This window comes from Myxine glutinosa, chromosome 1, assembly GCF_964187855.1.
Source record: "Myxine glutinosa chromosome 1, kmMyxGlut1.1, whole genome shotgun sequence".
Classification (NCBI taxonomy): domain Eukaryota; kingdom Metazoa; phylum Chordata; class Myxini; order Myxiniformes; family Myxinidae; genus Myxine; species Myxine glutinosa.
Window position 1 is genome coordinate 402,509,612 of NC_136261.1, and position 18,061 is coordinate 402,527,672.

Here is an 18,061-nt window from a genome sequence, read left to right on the forward strand (position 1 = left end):
ACCTACTGCAACCACGAGGCATGTGTTCGGCCCTCAGGCTCACACATCTCAGTGACAACATGTGGAAACATTAATATTGTTATGGTTTTGGAATAAAGGATAATCCCCTTAGTAGGTAGACGCACCACAACATGAAGCCTCGCGATAGTTCAGTTATTTCTTAGTGAATGTAAGCGTAGTCCTTTCCTGTGTTAGTTTTGTGTTGAGCAGGCCCATGAGTGGGGTGGTCTTTTGGCGCTAGCATGCCACGTGGCAGGCCTGAGCAAGTCTGGCGAGGCCGAAGGGAGGGGCTGCAGGAGGGAGTGGCCGGTAAGCATGAGCCGCCAATCAGAGCTCGTGGGGAGTGGCTAACCACGGCAATGGGAGGCAGAGCCTGGAACATTCGGGTAGGGGCGGAGCCATAAAACTCTGCTCCGAGCCCCCCACCTCAGTTGAGTCGGAGCCCCTGTGAGAGTGAGCTGGAGTTTGGGTTGAGGCATTGATTGAGTCAGGGAGAGAGAACGCGCAAGAGAACGAGTCAATTGCATTGCCGGTTATCGAGATTGTACACGAACTTGCCCCTTGCCTTGTGCCCTGCGCTGTATTAATCGCGCGCTCGAGAAGACGACCCGTGCTGGGCCACAGACGCGTGATCTCCTCCTGCCTGCCTTCTCCTGCATATATGCCGTGACCGCCAGAGAGCCACGCCGGGGGAGCTGCCCCGGAGCGACCGACGGCAAAGCGCGTTTGGTGCGCGGACTTCTTATCTTCTTCTCTTCTTCTCCCCGTGTGCGTGAGTGGGCCCTGTGTCTGGGGATAAGTTAAATTGGTTAAGCTTCTGCTCTGTGCCCCCTTTCCTTCATCCTGATTATTGTACATTGTAAATAAATTGTGTTATTCCTCTGATTTGACCGTTCCCGTCCCTTCCATTAATTGGCCTCGCATGGTACGAATAGAACCGCTCGAATCGGGTTCCATAAAAGTAACGGCACGAGTCACGTGATACGCATACCGCTCGGGCGTACTCGATTCAGCATGGCTTGTGCGAGGTTCGGTCCCCACTTTCGTGGCAGCGTGGGTTAAAGGTACGTGCGACGTTGACCCCATACCCTTTTTCACGCTTGCTCCGGAAATGGCGATTCGGCCTCGTGGACACGAAGACCAAGGGGGAAAAAGGGGTTTAATCCCCCCTTTGTAAAGGGAACGGGCTTCGGGAGATCTGCAACAAATTGGTGTCAGGAGTGGGATTTGAAGCCAGAAAAAAAAATTTGGACACCAATTTGGACAAATTGGCCGCAACAAATTGGTGTCTACGAGTGGGATAATTGGACAAAGAGTGCGCTTCACGCCCGCAAAATTACGAGCGAACGAAATTTAGTGTTTAAAAACAAATTAAATTCGTACCATGGCTAGCCAAGGCGGTCAAATGCCGGTGGGAATAATAAAAGAAGAACTAATGGTCCAGGACCAACAGGGACAGTTGGTAGTGGAGGAAAGTGAAGAGGGTGCGGCAGTAGGTAAAGACAATGGCGGCGCCTCGCACGTGGCGGCGGAAGCCGGGCCCGCTGTGCAAGCCGGGCTTAGCATCGAATCATTCATGGCACAAATCAAAGCATGCCTGAAAGAGGAGGCGGATCGATTGGAAAGCAAAATGGGTGGTCAAATGTAAGAAATGGGGGACAAATCCACCCGTGAATTGAAAGAAATGGGGGACAAATCCACCGGGATATTGAAACAAATGGGGGACAAATCCACCCGGGAATTGGAAGAATTGAAAAATGGGTTGGAAAACAAAATGGGTGGTGAAATGGAAAAAATGAGGGTGGCGTCGAAGAAAGATATGAAAAAGGTGAGGGTGGACATTGGGCGCAGGTTGAGCGGGAAGGTCACGGTGGTACGCGGCGAGGTGACACGGTGTGGGGAACGTGTGGGGAGCGAGGTAGAGCAGAGGACAGCCAAATTGACGGGGGCTATGGGAATCGCGACGCGGGGTGTAGAGGGGCCGATGATCGTCGCATTGGAAAATAAAATTTTGGGGCCGCCGGCGAGGGTTGAGTTGGAAAAAGGAATTTTAGAGGCGCCGAAGATCATCGAGGAAAAATAAATCATTGGGGCTGAAGAGACGGGAGAGAAAGTGAACAAATCACGGGAGGTGGAAATGGAACACGCGCAGAGTCTGTATTTGCACCATGATGCCGGGCTTGCTAACCCAATAAAAGGTTTGCAGGTGCTGGCGCAGAAGGAGAGCTCCGAGGTGAGTATCGAAAATGGCGCGAATGTGTTTGGTGCGAACGGGTGTTCGGCGCGCTTGGGACAGAGGCGAGACCCAGGCGTTCACGATGGGCCCATTGTGCGGTGTACGAGTGGTACGGAGTGTGAGAGAGAGTGCGTACCCAAGGGTGTGGAAAAAGAGTGTGCGATGGCCGAGTGTGTTACGGAGTGTGTCACTGGAGAGTGCGCACCTGGGGGTGTGGAAAAAGAGTGTGCGATGGCCGAGTGTGTTACGGAGTGTGTAACGGGAGAGTGCGCACTTGGGGGTGTGGAAAAAGAGTGTGCGATGGCCGAGTGTGTTACGGGAGAGTGCGCACCTGGGGTGTGGAAAAAGTGTGCAATGGCCGAGTGTGTTACAAAGTGTGAGGGAGAATGCACACTGGACTGTGTGCGGGAAGAGTGTGTAACGGAGTGTATGAGAGGCGCGTGTGCACCTGGGTGTGCGAGTGTGGAGTGGGTCACGAGTGGTGAGGACGTGGCTCAAGCATCGACACTGACCGGGGTAGCGCCTAGCGGGACGGGTAGCAGACATGAGCCCCTGGTGAGTTGTGTGCTGCAGGGGCCGGAGGGAATCCGTGCTGCGTCGGTCTCACAAGGACCGGCGTGCACGATTCGTACCGGCCCCCACACTGTATGGTTGGTGCTGTGCCGTGGCGGCAAGGGCGATCGGCCGGGTTCAAGGGGAGGTAGGAGTTTTTGGAGCCGCGCACCCTTTCGGGTGCGGTGCTCCAACCTTGGCCGGCTGGGTCACCGTGCGTGGGACCGCGAGGCCCCGCGCAGGGATGGAGCCCTGCACCTCGGCCCGTCAATCCCTCCCCCCTTGGATCGAAAATGCCAGACGGACACCCCATACAGGCGACCAACCACCCGCATGGATCGCTCGGCCCTTCGAGGCTGAGCTGTGACAATGTACCTCCATGAATGGAGGCTTAGAGTGTAGAGGACTGTGAGAGTAGTGTACCCCACATGGGGGAATGGTAGTATCACCATTCCTCCCATGGGGGGGGGGGGGCATTAGCATTAGTTTAGGGGGATGGCAGTGATAGGCACATGGGGGTGCCAGCAATGGTTGCCTCCATGGGGCACCGAATCTAGCCGAGGGAGGGCTAGGATAATGTTAGGGAACTAGAAGACTTTAGAGACATGAGATTTAAGTAGTGACACCTGGACTGTAGAGGGGACGTAGACAGTTTAGGTGGTTGATAAAGAACAGGGAGTGCATTGTGTAAAGGGACAACGGGGAAGCACGAGTTGCCGGGGAAGTAGTTAGATAGATGATGCTGTGTGTGTGAGGAATTGTGTCGAGAATAAACGGAGTTGTGCAGTAGTATGGATGGAATTGTGTAATGGTGTGCGAGATAAGTGGTGTGGAATGCTTGGTTTGGAAGTAAAAGGTGTGGAGTGCATGGTGCGAAGGATTGCATGGGGGAAGTGGAACCCATTCACGAAAGCCCGGGGGGTAGTGTAAAGCCAGGTAGAGGGCATCGGTAAATTGTATGGATATTGACACCTGTGGTGCGGGTAGTAGAAAGTAGTGTTTTGTTGGGTGCATGAGACTGTGGAATAGCTGGACGTGTGGCTTACTTAGTGCGTGTGGTTATTGAGGCACTCCGCCACTGGTAGTTTGTCGGCCAAGTGAGGCCGCAGGTAGGCTCTGGGAGCCGGATAGGTTAGTTTTGAGTGGGGCCCGAGGATCCCAGGAGAGGACCCGGGTTGCCCAATGCCAAGGTGGGCATCAGGGGGTAAGTGCCAGGGAGGGCCTTCCCCAGTTAGGTAGTCGCAGGGAGCAGGTAAGCTCGGGTGGCAGCTTCAGTGGCGGAGGTGCGCAGGTAGGTAGACCTGCTGGTAGGGCCACACGACCCAGCCCTGAAATTGTGCGAGGGCACGAGTGAAAATTCGCGGGAGTGAGACCCAAATTTGGAGGGCACCACAGTGTGGGCAATGGCAATTCGGGTTCTTAGAACGACATAGTTTAAAGAGGCCGATTGGCAGGGTACGACCCGGGTAGTTAAAATGAGTTAATGTCATTAGTGTAGTTAGAATGAGAAATCCCTTCACATCATCCATAGCCATTCACCGAGGAAGGGAGCTCCACACCAAGGCTCTGTGGGCTGATTGAGAAGTGAGACGCATCATGACGTAATGAGACATTGTGTTTGTTCCATCCCTTCCTTCCTGTGAGGGATTGGGAGACAAATTTGGAATTAGAGGGGGGACATGGGAGACAAGATGTAGTGACGGATTGTGAATACAAGGGGGGCTAGGGTAGTGTAGCCAACGGTGGGGGGTATGGACGGTTAGGGACGAGTTCCGTTGGAAGGAATAATTCCGTTGAACTTGGGGCCGACTCAGAAGAAGACCTTTGTTGGTCGAAAGCTTGTCGAATTAAAGATCGAAGTCCTGAAGCTACGTCCGCGTCTTATTTAATCTCCCGATTATTTATTCAATGCAAATGACACGCCCTGCTCGTACTGTGGAGTTTCTACTATTTCTCAGTTATCTCACAGTTATATATAACACAGTTTGTGTGTGTGTGTGTGTGTGTGTGTGTGTGTGTGTGTGTGTGTGTGTGTGTGTGTGTGTGTGTGTGTGTGTGTAATGTTACCGATAGACTCCGAAACGGAGAGGCTCATGTGCTTGATATTTGGCATAGATATGGCCATTGAGCCTGGGACGAACATGGCCGAGACCATATTTGACGAGATCCATATTTTTTATTCATATTTACCTCAGCGCATTTCAGCGAAGTACCCGCTAATCTCAGCCAGTGCCAGAGCAGCTCGCTGATTCGCTCAGAGCGATCACGTGATGTTCCATACCATCACACGTCACACGTTTGCACGTAATTCAGGGTGAAAAGCGATTGCGTTTTTTCACCTTTATGCGATCGTGTTTTGTGTCGATTTTGTGTGATATGAATTAAATTTTAATTCATATTTCGTGTTTACGAATTCGAATACGAAGGATTTCCCCTTTCCCCTTTCGATTTCGAATACGAATCGAATACGAGCTTGAGTCGAGAGGGCAAATGTACGGGTTGGGAATGTACGGGTCTCCCTTCCCCTGCCCGGCAACGCCGGTACTGGAGGGCGTGGGTCATAGGATCGGTGAGTCTCCAAAATCCGCTTCGTGCTCTTGCGAAGATGCAGGACGATGTCGCGATTGTTGTGCTGCTCTCCGACCATGAGAACTGCAACGTCATTGTTGACTGGCCCTCCCCTTCCCTCCCCCCCGTCCGTCCTCCCCCCTCCCTCACCCTTCTCTCCTCCCCTTTTCCCCTCCCCTTTTCCCCTCCCCCTCCCCCTTTTCCCCTCCCCCTCCCCTTTTCCCCCTCCCCCTTTCCCCTCCCCCCCATCCCTCACCCTCCCCCCTCCCTCTCCCATCCCCCACCCTCCCCCTCCCCCTCTTCTCCCCTCCCCCCCCTCTTCTCCCCTCCCCCCTCCCCTCCCCTTCCCGGCAATGCCGGGTACTTCTGCTAAATATATATATATATACATATATACATATATACATATATACATATATACATATATACATATACTAGCAGAGGTACCCGGCTTTGCACGGGAGTGGGAGGAGGAGGGGAGGGGGAAGAGGAGGGGAGGGGAACGGGGGGGAGGGGGGGAGGGGGAAGCGGGGGAGGAGGAGGGGAGGGGGAAGAGGAGGGGAGGGGAATGGGGGGGAGGGGGAGGGGAAGGGGGGAGGGAAGGGTGCGGGGGTGCCCAGGGAGAAGAAGGACCCCTCCCCTCCCCCTCCCCCCCTTTCCCCTCCCCCCCCTCCCCTCCCCCTTCCCCCTCCCCCTTCCCCCTCCCCCCTCCCCCTTCCCCCTCCCCCTCCCCCCTCCCCCTCCCCCCCTCCCATCCCCTTCCCCCTCGTTCCCCTTCCCCTTCTCTTCCCCCTCCCCTCCTCCTCCCCCTTCACACCAGGGGGGTTGACTCAGCCTGTCATCCCACCGAGGTCGGAAGTCGGAACTCATTGTCGTCAAATAAATGTAGCCTGTATGTTTCACTCTTTGTCACATGCCGTTGGTCCCATGTCAATCGGATGAAGTTGAAAATTAACGTTACGAAGGTTCTCTGGGACGTACTGATTCCGAATAATGAAGTTGAAAAATTAACGTTCCGAAATACGCTAATTACGCTAACAGAAGCGCTGGAGGGAGCACTGCGCTCCCTCCCTTAGATTCCCTCCCTCTTCTGCTAGCGCTAATTACGCGTAACACACTAATTTTAAAACCCGAAGTTTTTTTAATTTTAAGGTGTGCTGTAGTCAGAAGCGCTAGAAGCGCTGCGCTCCCTCCCCTTCGAATCCCTCTCTCTTCTGCTAGTGCTAATAATACGCTAATTTTAAAACCCGAAATTTTTTAAATGTTTATGTCTCCGTGACATTCCTGGACCATCCCGAGTCGAACAGTACTTTCCGCTCGCAAATCCGTCCACGGGTTCTCGAGATCTTAGAGATCATACATAGATCAGGATACAGACACAGAGGCCAACTCTACTTTATATATATAGATACATATATATATATATATATATATTGTTACGGATCGCGGATTAGATGTTATTTACCGAGCGGTGGTATTGCCGCGACCTAACAGTTCCCCCGATTCTTCCCCAACTCACCCGATTCCACCCGACGTTGACCAAATCGCGCTATGCTAAATCAATGATTGGAAAGGACACAACGACTGGGATAGATGAAACGACGCAAGGGGGTACAGTTCTCAAGACCTCCGGAGGAGGATATAATTAGTGGTGGAGAAAAGGGGTAGATTACAAGGTAATGAGGTAAAGACACAGAAGAGATGGGCACTTAGTTACAGTCTTATCTTATCCCCGACAGACCACAGACAAACGGAACAAGACTGACTTACACAGGGATTGATGGCAGGAAGGACAGGCAGTCGATAGCACAAGGTGCACCTTGGCTCAGGGACAGGATAAAGCACGGTCCAGTCCAGAGATGCGGGGAGGTGTCACAGCGCTCGGAAGGTGGCGTCCTTCTCTCTCCAAGCTCAGCGCGCATCTGACGTCACCTCCCTCTTCCTGTGCATGCTCAGCGGGGAGTGACACGCCCTCGGCTCGTTGGCTCCGCCCCAGATGGGATCGGTCCGCCGCTTCTATTGGGTGCGGGGGTTACCGGGCTCCGCCCTTGACGAGGAGCTGACAGCGAGCCCCTACTTGGTAACCCCATCGAGCACATGCTCGATGGCGGCTCGTTGGAAAGGCATGGTGCCCTCCCAACACCCCCTACCAACCAAGCCGGAGTGAGGACGCGCACTCCCCGCGCCGCCGCCGTTGTTGTTGTTGTTGTTGAACCGTGAGGAAGAGCTGCGGGGAGGTATTGGGAGGTCCTAAACTTCCTAACGGTGCCATACAATCACATTCTGGTGCAACGAAGAGTCAGAATCAATGGAAACGAGTCCTTAACTGACATAGACTAAGAATAACTAGCAAGATGTCCTATAGTTGTCTACGTGAGATGCGGTGGACCTGGATGCAACATTTAATGGGGGAAATAGGGGGAGGTCGGGTCTACAGAGTGTTGTTTACAGAAAATGGGACTAGGGAATGGGGGATTGGGGATAGTTGGGAAGTATGGAGGAAATAGGGGAATATTTACAAGCGGATATGGATGGATGGATGGATGCCAATCCCATATCCGCAACAATATATATATATATATATATATATATACAGCAATACCCCGGCCTCCGTCATCAATTGGTTCAATAAGCCGTGACGTAACTCGGTTTTTGACGTAAATCGGTCGTATGGCTTAAAAATGCCTTAAAATGAAAACAAACACCGTAAAACTGGAGTAAATAACTCGCAAAAGTATATAACTATCGCTAAACCTTTAAAGAACACTAAAAACACATTTTAGTCATATTTTAAATGAGTAATGAACACAATTAATAAATGAATTTGTTACGAATAATAAATAAAATTAATAAAATTATGTTATTCACCTTAAACTTGGCGTTTCTTCTGAACACAAAAAACACATTTTAGCCCTATTTTTAAAAGAGTAATGAACACAATATGTGGGGCTTCTTTGGCGACTCATCAAACTAGTAGAGGCCTTGCGTTTCTCGACATTAAGTAGGAACTGATCCAAAGTCCCCTGAATTGTGCGCTTCTTCTCAGTTAAGATGGTCCGATACGGGAGAAAATGGTCACTGGTGCCATTCATCATTTTTGCGACATGCTCGGCGTTTGGGTCTTGTGCCTCAAATATTGCAAGACACTTGGAGAGGTGATAAAAACCTTTCTGCATTTCGGCTACGGTGAATTTCCTTGGCTCTGGTTCTGGAAGCTCATCCTCTTCGCGGCGCTCTTCCTTCAACACCATTAAGTCCTCTTTAGTTGAAGGCTGCTTGTCTGCCTCGATCAAACCATTGAAATCCTCCTCCTCCAACTCCATGTCAGCGCTGACGGAAACCACGTTTTTAGACACAGCCTTGACTGGCGCATCAAACCCCGTGAAATCATTAACAAGGTGGGGGCACAAACGCTTCCACACCCCATTCATCGCCGACTGTGTAACCTCCAACCATGCAGCGTTGATGTTAAGCACTGCCTGGTAGATGTTATAGCTTTTCCAAAACTGCCGGATGTTGATGCCTTCCTCCTCTGACATTGCATCGACAGCCTGACGAAGAGTGCGGCGGAGATAGTAGTGCTTAAAAAGCGCTATCACACCCTGGTCCATAGGCTGGATGAGCGATGTGGTGTTGGGTGGCAAGTACACCACCTTCACATTGGGGTCGAAATCACCAAGGTTCGTGGGATGGCCAGGTGCATTGTCCAAAATCAGCAGCAATTTAAATTGAATTTTCATCTCTCAACAATAGCTCTTGACAGCCGGGATGAAATGATTGATGAACCATTCTTCAAAAATTATGACGGTTACCCATGCCTTCATATTATTCATCCAAATGACGGAAGAGACGCCTTCGGGATGTTCTTAAGTGCCCGGGGGTTCGCCGCATGATACACCAAGAGCGGCTTCAGCTTGAAGTCGCCGGTGCAATTACCCCAAGAGCTAAGCATTAGCGTTAGCCGCTCCTTCCCGACTTTCTAGCCTGGCATGGTCTTCTCCTCCTTCGAGATAAAGGATCTGTCGGGCATCCTCTTCCAAAAAAGGCCCGTTTCGTCGACGTTGAAGATCTGCTTGGGCAAGAATCCCTTGTCCTCAATGATCTTCTTCAATGTGGCAGGAAATTCCTCGGCGGCTACGGTGTCGGCAGCTGCGGCTTCGCCCTGAATCTTGACGTTGTGCAAGCTGAAACGCCGTTTAAAGCGTACAAACCATTCAGAGCTTACAAAGCAGGTTGTGTCCTTATCCTCCGGGTACTTCTTCAGAAGATCCTGGAACAAAGACTTCGCCTTCTCATGTATCAGCAGCTGGCTCATTGGTATGCGTTCATGGGTCTGGCGTTCGATCCACAACGAAAGGAGTCTCTCCATCTCATCGAAAATTTGACCCCTCTTCACATTCATGACAGCAGTCTTCGCCGACGGTGCTTTTTCAGTGACGTATGCGAGAATACGTTCCCTTTCATGAATGATGGTCGATACCGTCGACCATGGCAGCCCTAAGGCATGCGCTATCACCGACACCTTTTCACCTTTTTCATACCTTTTAATCAGATTTGACTGATCTTCAATCGTAACCACATTACGCTTGGAAACACTAGCACTATCCTTCTTCGGACCCATGGCTAACAGACACAGCAAAGGAATAATCACAAAAATAACAGCGAAAGGCAAAGCAAGCACGCGACTGCAGCACAGGACAAAATGCATATGGCGTCGCCTTTGTTTTGAATGAGAATCAGCAGCTACGCGTACGTATACTGTACGTACATTTTAAAAATATTTTTAATGTGCTTTTTATATTGTATTTTAAATTGTTTTTTTAGCTTCTTTTATTGTTAATTTTTATGTACTATTTTATTTATTTTAAATATATTTTAAGGAATAATTAATTTTTTTCAAGTCCTCCTATTATGATATAGGAGTGACATAAAGTCATACATAATGAGTTCGCTTTACTGAAATTTACTCTAGAAGAGTGGCGGAAAGTCAGATTTGATGTAGGTCAAAATGGCATAAAACGTGGTATTGCTGCATATATATATATATATATATATATATATATATATATATATATATATATATATATATATATATACTAGCAGAAGTACCCGGCATTGCCGGGCGGGGGAGGGGAGGGGAGGGGAACGGGGGGGAGGGGAGAAGAGGGGGGGAGGGGAGAAGAGGGGGAGAGGGAGGGGGAGAGGGGAGAAGAGGGGGAGGGGGAGAGGGGAGAAGAGGGGGAGGGGGAGAGGGGAGAAGAGGGGGAGGGGGAGAGGGGAGAAGAGAGGGGCAAGGGGAAGGGGAAGGGGGAAGGATGAGGGGGAAGGGGTAGGGGGAGGGGGAAAAGGGAGGGGGATGGGGGAGGGTGAAAAGGGAGGTGGAGGGGGAAAAGGGAGGGGGAGGGGGAGGGGAGAAGGGCAGGGGAGAAGGGCAGGGGAGAAGGGCAGGGGGTAGGGGGGAGGGGGTAGGGTGGAGGGGGAAGGGAGGGGGAGGACGGAGGGGGGAGGGGGGAGGGGGAGGGAAGGGGAGGGCCAGTCAACAATGACATTGCAGTTCTCATGGTCGGAGAGCAGCACAACAATCGCGACATCGTCCTGCATCTTCGCAACAGCACGAAGCGGATTTGGAGACTCACCGATCCTGTGACCCACGCCCTCCAGTACCGGCGTTGCCGGGCGGGGGAAGGGAGACCCGTACATTCCCAACCCGTACATTCGCTCTCTCGACTCAAGCTCACTGGACAAAAGCCTCGCACAAATTACACCGTGAAGGCCCAATGGTCATGTCTATGCCACAAATCAAGTACGTCAGGGAGTCGGGCACACTGAATTGAAAATATATAGAACGCTCATACTCCGTGAAAACTGAAGCCGCCGTGTCACCATCTTGGTCAGCACGACTCGACCAACTCGCTTCGCGGATATCGTTTATTTTGAACGTGTCCCAGATTTTAAAAGCCAGACAACTGTTAAAATGCCATTTTGTGCGGCAAAAAACTGCTCCAATCAGTTACGGAACGGTTGTGGAAAGACGTTTCACAGCTGTTTCAAAGACATTTAATTCATATCGCACAAAATCGACACAAAACACGATCGCATAAAAGGTGAAAAAACGCAATCGCTTTTCGCTCTGAATTACGTGCAAACATGTGACGTGTTGGAACATCACGTGATCGCTCTGAGCGAATCAGTCTGGCGGCGGGGATGGAACATCACGTGATCGCTCTGAGCGAATCAGCGTGCTGCTCTGGCACCGGCTGAGATTAGCGGGTACTTCGCTGAAATGCGCTGAGGTAAACATGAATAAAAAGTATGGATCTCGTCTAATATGGTATATATATATATATATATATATATATATATATATATATATATATATATATATATATATATATATATATACATATATATATACATACATACATATATATACATACATACATATATACATACACACAGACTTGGCATTTAATATGGAATTTTTTTTTTGTGGGGGTGAACTTACTTTTAAAGATGTCTTAGAACCAAAAGTTCATTGGAATTATGTTGAAATTATTCTAGGTTTTATTAATGTGACCTTTAAAAGAAACAAAAACCACATTTGACATTTCCAAACAAATAAATTGATCCTTGAAAGTGATGTAAACTGATATCGAACTCAATTCATGGACAGTACTGTGTTAAACTTCAGTACGTTTTCCAGAAGTATCTCTTTATTTTGCACATTAGCCAAAATTGTTTTTTAACAAAAACAAAAGTTAAATTACGACTGGGATTACGGACAGTAAAATTACAGTTCAGTACTTCATGTAACCCCCACGAGCATTCAGGAGAGCACGTACACGTTGAGGCATGCTGTTCACGAGATTTGCCAAGGTTTGGACAGGAATCGCTTGCCATGCTGTGACAATAGCCTGCTGCAATTCACGCACAGAGGTCGGCTGCTGGTCCAAGTTGTCGATTTGATGCGTTAATTCTGCCCACAAGTTCTCTATCGGATTCATATAGGGGGACATGGCAGGCCACTCCATATGCTCTACACCATGGTCAGCAAGAAAGTGTTGGATCATGCGAGCAAGATGAGGCCGTGCATTGTCATATTGGAAGACAATGTTTCCTCGAAAGGCTGCACGAGCAAATGGAAGCAATGTTTCTTCCAGAATGGCCCTGTACTTGAACTGGTTAAGGTTTCAATTCAGAACAACCAGGTCAGTTTTGCCCCCTGCATGAAAAGCAGCCCAAATGATCACCCCACCACCTCCAGCTTGGACTCTTGGCACTATACAATCTTTGTTGTTGGCTGCATGCACTTGTCTGCACACGCGGACGCGGCCATCTTGACGATAGACCAGAAATCTAGACTCGTCACTGAATATCACGTGATTCCAGTGTCCTGGCTGCCATTGACGGTGCTCTCTGGCTCACTGCAATCGGCGCTGGCGGTGTTGTCTGGTCAGGCGTGGCTTTCTCAGGGGATGCCTGGCACGATAGCCTGCTTGAACCAGTCGTTGGTTGACTAGCCTTCTGGATACAGGCACATTTGTCAGTTGCTGCCACTCAGCCCTAAGCCGATTCGCTGACTTGGTACGGCCATTGTGGACTAACGGGTGCAGCTGGCGATCATCCCTCCTTGTGGTTATGCGGGGACGTCCTGGCCTCGGTATTGGAGTAGGGACACCCCTCTGAGCATTTCGTTTCAGGATCTTTGACACCTGACCTTGAGTGATGCCATACTGCCGAGCAATAGCACGCTGTTTCATGCCGTAATTTCGTAAAGCCACCACTCCATGACAAACAGCATTGTTGAGTTGACGGACCATCTCCAGAGGAAGCGGCAATAACTTTTGGAGATGTGCAGCTGTTGTTTTCCACTAATACAGAACGCAACAACCCTTGTATACCCGACTGTGAAGCCAATCATCAAATGCACCTGTCCGTACATTTTGCCACGCCACCTCTGATATAATCTTGTTGTTGACTTCTTGCTGCGACAGACAATCAGGGACATGGTTCTTTTAACAAATAAATCACCAAAGTGTAAAAGAAACTCACCAGATTGATATACTGAGTTAAGAAAGTAAACCCAAGTCAAGAAAAAAAAACATTCCATATTAAATGCCATCTGTATATATATGTGTGTGTGTGTGTGTATATATATATATATCAAATTTTTCGGTCAAAATGCCCATTTTGCACTAGCCTTTTTAAAGCCAATATCAAGACATCACGTGCAGCTCATTAAAATTATCCCGTACCCCTTGGCTAATCACTGACAGTCAAAATGGCTGTTCAACAGCTGTGCTATGAAGTGACCATTGAAGTTTCAAGTGACCATCCGTGACCATTTTGTCTGACAGTGAGGACACTATTGTCCACAAATAAGTTCACACATTTACTACACGCAGTGTTATTGTTGATATTTAAAGGTTTCAAAGGTGGTAAGTTTCTTTTGCGTTTCAGTGTGTATATATATATATACAGTATATATATATATATATATATATATATATATATATATGTATATATATATGTGAAGAAGCAGCTCTTCGTTTGGTGAAGAAGTCCACAAATAGCCTGAAAAATGACGCAGCTTTTTATTAAAACCAACTTATACAGATCCGGAGGAGACAAGACATCTACAGCAAGCTACAGCAAGAACATGCCAAGTCAAGCCTTCCTCCAAACACATTGATTCTCATTCACTTATATATGAATACGATTATCAGAAAATCTCCGAGAGAACAAAGCGACTGGCGAGAGTCCCTCCCACCGTTATCCGCTGTTCGGGGGAGTCAGCCCTTCCTTATCATTCGGACCAAATGTTTCTCTGGGCTCCGAGAAAACAGAAATGTAACTCACAAAGAGAAGAGTGCATGCTTGGCCAAACAAACCCATATATTTTATGGGTTTGTTTACATGAGTAATTCAAAGCATGTTTATACAGAGTCATGCGTCGCTGTGATTAATACAAAATATATATGGTTAACGATAGGTTTATGTCTGCACTCTAAACATTCTACTAGCGTTACGCAAAATCACGCGCATGTGGGCGTGGTTTTACGACCGGCCTTATCTAGCCTCGAAAAAAGCACACGTACACAATTGTCCAGCATGACCTCAGCGAGCCTTTCCTCATCCAAAACTAAAACGAAGCAAAAACCCTTTATTAACTTTATGAAAATAGCATTTTTAAACAACATTTAAATCATAACACATTAGCAACCAACGTCTATAACTGAACTTTAGGCAATAACAAATCTACAACTTGACATTCCTTCCTCTTGTCTCGTCGAGACAAAGTATCTTAAGAGACAATGTGCCACCTCGGGCTTTATTGAAAAATAATTGTGTAATGCGGGTATTGAAAAAATAATTGTAATGCGGGTATCTCCCAAGGGCATATCGTGCGCCCAAAGCGCCTCGCCTGGCGATTTGGCGAGCGTGTCGTGCGGTGCGTGCTTGGAACCTGAGGGCTCAGAACATGAAAGTCCATTAACGTTTCGGATCCACAACGAAGGTGTCTGGTCCAGATGAGGTTCTGCTCCGCCAGAGGGCCCGTCACCTCCCCTGCGGAACTTGCTCCCCCCACCCTTTGCAGACTCAGTCCTTGCAGATCTTCGAAGTTAATCAACGATCATGCCCATGAGGTCCCTCACGTGCTGCTGTTCTGGGGAATACATAGTATTGTCAGTATCTTGTGTCTCAATTTCCTGGTCAGGGTACAGAGCGTAAAAATCCGATTCACTTGAAGCATTTGAACTTAATACATATGAAGCAAAGAGAGGAACTTCCTTTATGTCAAAGTCTCCCATGGGCGCCTGGTCGGCTTGCGGGTCTAGGACATCCGCGTCGGGTCCCTCGACCGCCAGACCCAGTGTCGCAATCAGATCCATAGTTGGGTCGGAAGGGGGCGTGCAGCTGTCAGCTTGTAATACATAAGCAGCGTTAGCCAGTACACGCAAGGGGTTTATAGCACAAGTATCACAGTCATCACATACACCGTTACAGGCAGCAGCCAGTTCCCACATGGGATCCGCACAAGTATCACAGTCATTACAAAATTCAATGCAATTTTCTGGAGCGCCGGTCGCAACTGCCTTGTTGAAGGACCCGTTCAGGTCGACGGCCTCTGTGGTCAGAGCCATAGTCGTTGTCGGCGGCTTCTTCACTTTCCATCCTGTAAAATACTTTCTCATACAGAGGAGGACTAGAGATTTCATTAGTGCCCCCCAAATTACTACCCCGATTATCACAGCCAGTGCGGTCAATAACCACTTCACTATGGTGCCCGTCCATCCCCGGAACCAGTCAGTGAGCCAGCTAAATGTATAAGAATTTTCGCGCGCGATCCGATCGATCGTCAGGGCGTGGCTAGTTTCCCTTAGTCTCACTTCTGCATCACCATTGTACGCATGTGAATCACCGTATCCAATAGTATGTCATGAGCCGTAGCGGTGTCGTTTGCCACCTTTTCTAGGGCCAAAGCCAATTTGTCTATCCGGAAACTATCCATGACTGTGCCCGCTCCTGGGAAGAAGAAACCAAACACCTTTTCCCATAGACTCCCGTGTAGTTTAGTGGTTCCATCTTCGTTCATGACTGACCTCTTATAACGCCTGTCCAAGGACTTTGGGTCTAGCTCATCCAGTATCTCAACGTCAGGAAGGACTGAACCCAGATAACATGTGCCCCCCCAATTATTTGGTAAATAGGGGTAAGCCTTGTCGCCGCATATAAACATTGTCCCATGGGGTGGGACCAGGTGGGTGGATAAGCACTGGAGTCCCTTTACCACCCCATTAATCCTACTAACCCCCCTAGAGAATGTTATAGCCGTTATGTTGTGGTTGTGTTTATCTTGCAGTACTATTCGTAATGTAATCCCCGAGCTCCCTTGTCCCAGCTTCCCGGGGAGAGTGCAGGCGCATTCTGATTCTCCCATACGCAAGTGGCCGGAACCCTGGAGGCAGACCCTCCCTTTCTGTGGTTTGACCCAGACGGGGGCAGGCCTCTCGGCCACATGGGCAATCATTGGCGGGCGATAATTAAATTGTCGATTGCAACTCTTGCCGTTGTCAACCCCTTCTCTTTCCAGCGTGGTGACTAAACATGGGGAATCGATAGGTTGTGAGCAGAGGTCATTGAGGGACAGAGGTAGCACTATCATGTGTATTCCTGTGGTGCCTGCTTGGGGAAAGCGCATGCACGACCAGCAGTGTGTCCTATTTTGAATTGTTGCCACCTCCCTGGCCACTTTCCAATATGTGTTTTCACCCTTCTTTGGGGCCTTATTCTGGGGTTGTGGCGTGAGTATGTATTCGATGCATGGTATGTAGTTCTTTTCGCCACCGGCCGCGCCAGGGGTCCAGACGCTGCACCGGACCTGCATGGTCATGTCTTTCCCTAGGCGTGTGCGTGTTTGTAGCTTAAAATCAGGGGTTCCCCATTGGTATCCTGGTTGGGCCAAGGTCTTAATGCTAGCTTGCCCGTCTTCCCGGAACTCTCGTTGCTTTTGTAGTACCATGCCAACGCGTCCAGGCCCTGCCGACAGTGCTAGCCAATTTATGTTCACCCAATTTGTGTGCAGGGCTTTCTGTTCGAAACATGGTAGTGATACTCTCTGTCCCCATGTTACGGTGAGGTGTCGGGTTTCGTTTTCGCATCTATTGGAATCGGAGTTTCCCCTAGCTGCTGTCGCTATCAATAGTATTGTACCTATGATTAGGCCCATCCTTACTGTGGTTGCTGTGGTGTAGTGTCTGGTGCTTGTATGGCCAACTTACAGTGCGTGGCGTGGATCCACGAAGTCTTGCCCTCGCAAAAGACTGCCGTTGGTGTAGTCAGCAACACCTGGACTGGTCCCTTCCACCTTGGTTCCAAGGCGTTCTTGCAGGTGAAGTGCTCCACGAACACCTGGTCCACAAGTCTCCTGGGAGCGCCTGGTCTACAGGTCTCCAATTCATAGATTCAATTCATTCAATTCATAGTTTCATAGAACACCTTTTCTCCAATTTCCTAATCCACTTTTTTCAAGTGGATCCAATTTTATCCAATATTCAATTTTTAAATTCAATCCCATTTAATCCAGTCCAATTCAAATTAAATTCAATCCTTCTCTCAGCATCCCATTACCTGTTTCCAACATCAATAAAAATAAAATTATAAAATTAATAAAAAATCAATCATCTCAACTCTCAAATCGAATCAAAAAATAAAAATAAACGAAAATTACTTCAGCGAGAGTTTCAACTAGAATTAACACAAACAAACCACCATTAACCTCCATTAACACAAACAAACCACCATTGACCTCCATTAACACAAACAAACCACCATTAACCTCCATTAACCTCCATTAACCTCCCCCTATTATTTATTTATTTTCACGAATAAACAAATAATAGAAATAACCTGGTCTACTTCCAATTTCAATTCTGGTCAGTTCTGGTGTCTGGTCACACACAATGTTTTCCTCACCCACTGTGATTCGCTCAAAATAGATTCTCACTGTTATGTCTGAAATTCGTCTCATGAAAACCCATTCAAGAGTCCGGTGTAACAGACAGCCAAACACATAGACACGCTGAAGACCCCAGGGTACCCATCAAACTAGCTTGTCCCCAGATCCACAACACAGCGAAACATGTAACTTTACTAAAACTAGAACGGGCACTCGGTAGAGCGCATACCTTCGCCGCAGCTACT

The 18,061-nt window shown here is 48.8% G+C and overlaps 1 long non-coding RNA gene across 1 annotated transcript in view; it reads right to left on the minus strand.

Moving 5' to 3' along the window:
• Positions 1-18,061, minus strand: part of LOC144889588 (uncharacterized) — a 148,330-nt gene that overhangs the window by 127,066 nt on the left and 3,203 nt on the right. The window lies entirely within an intron of this gene.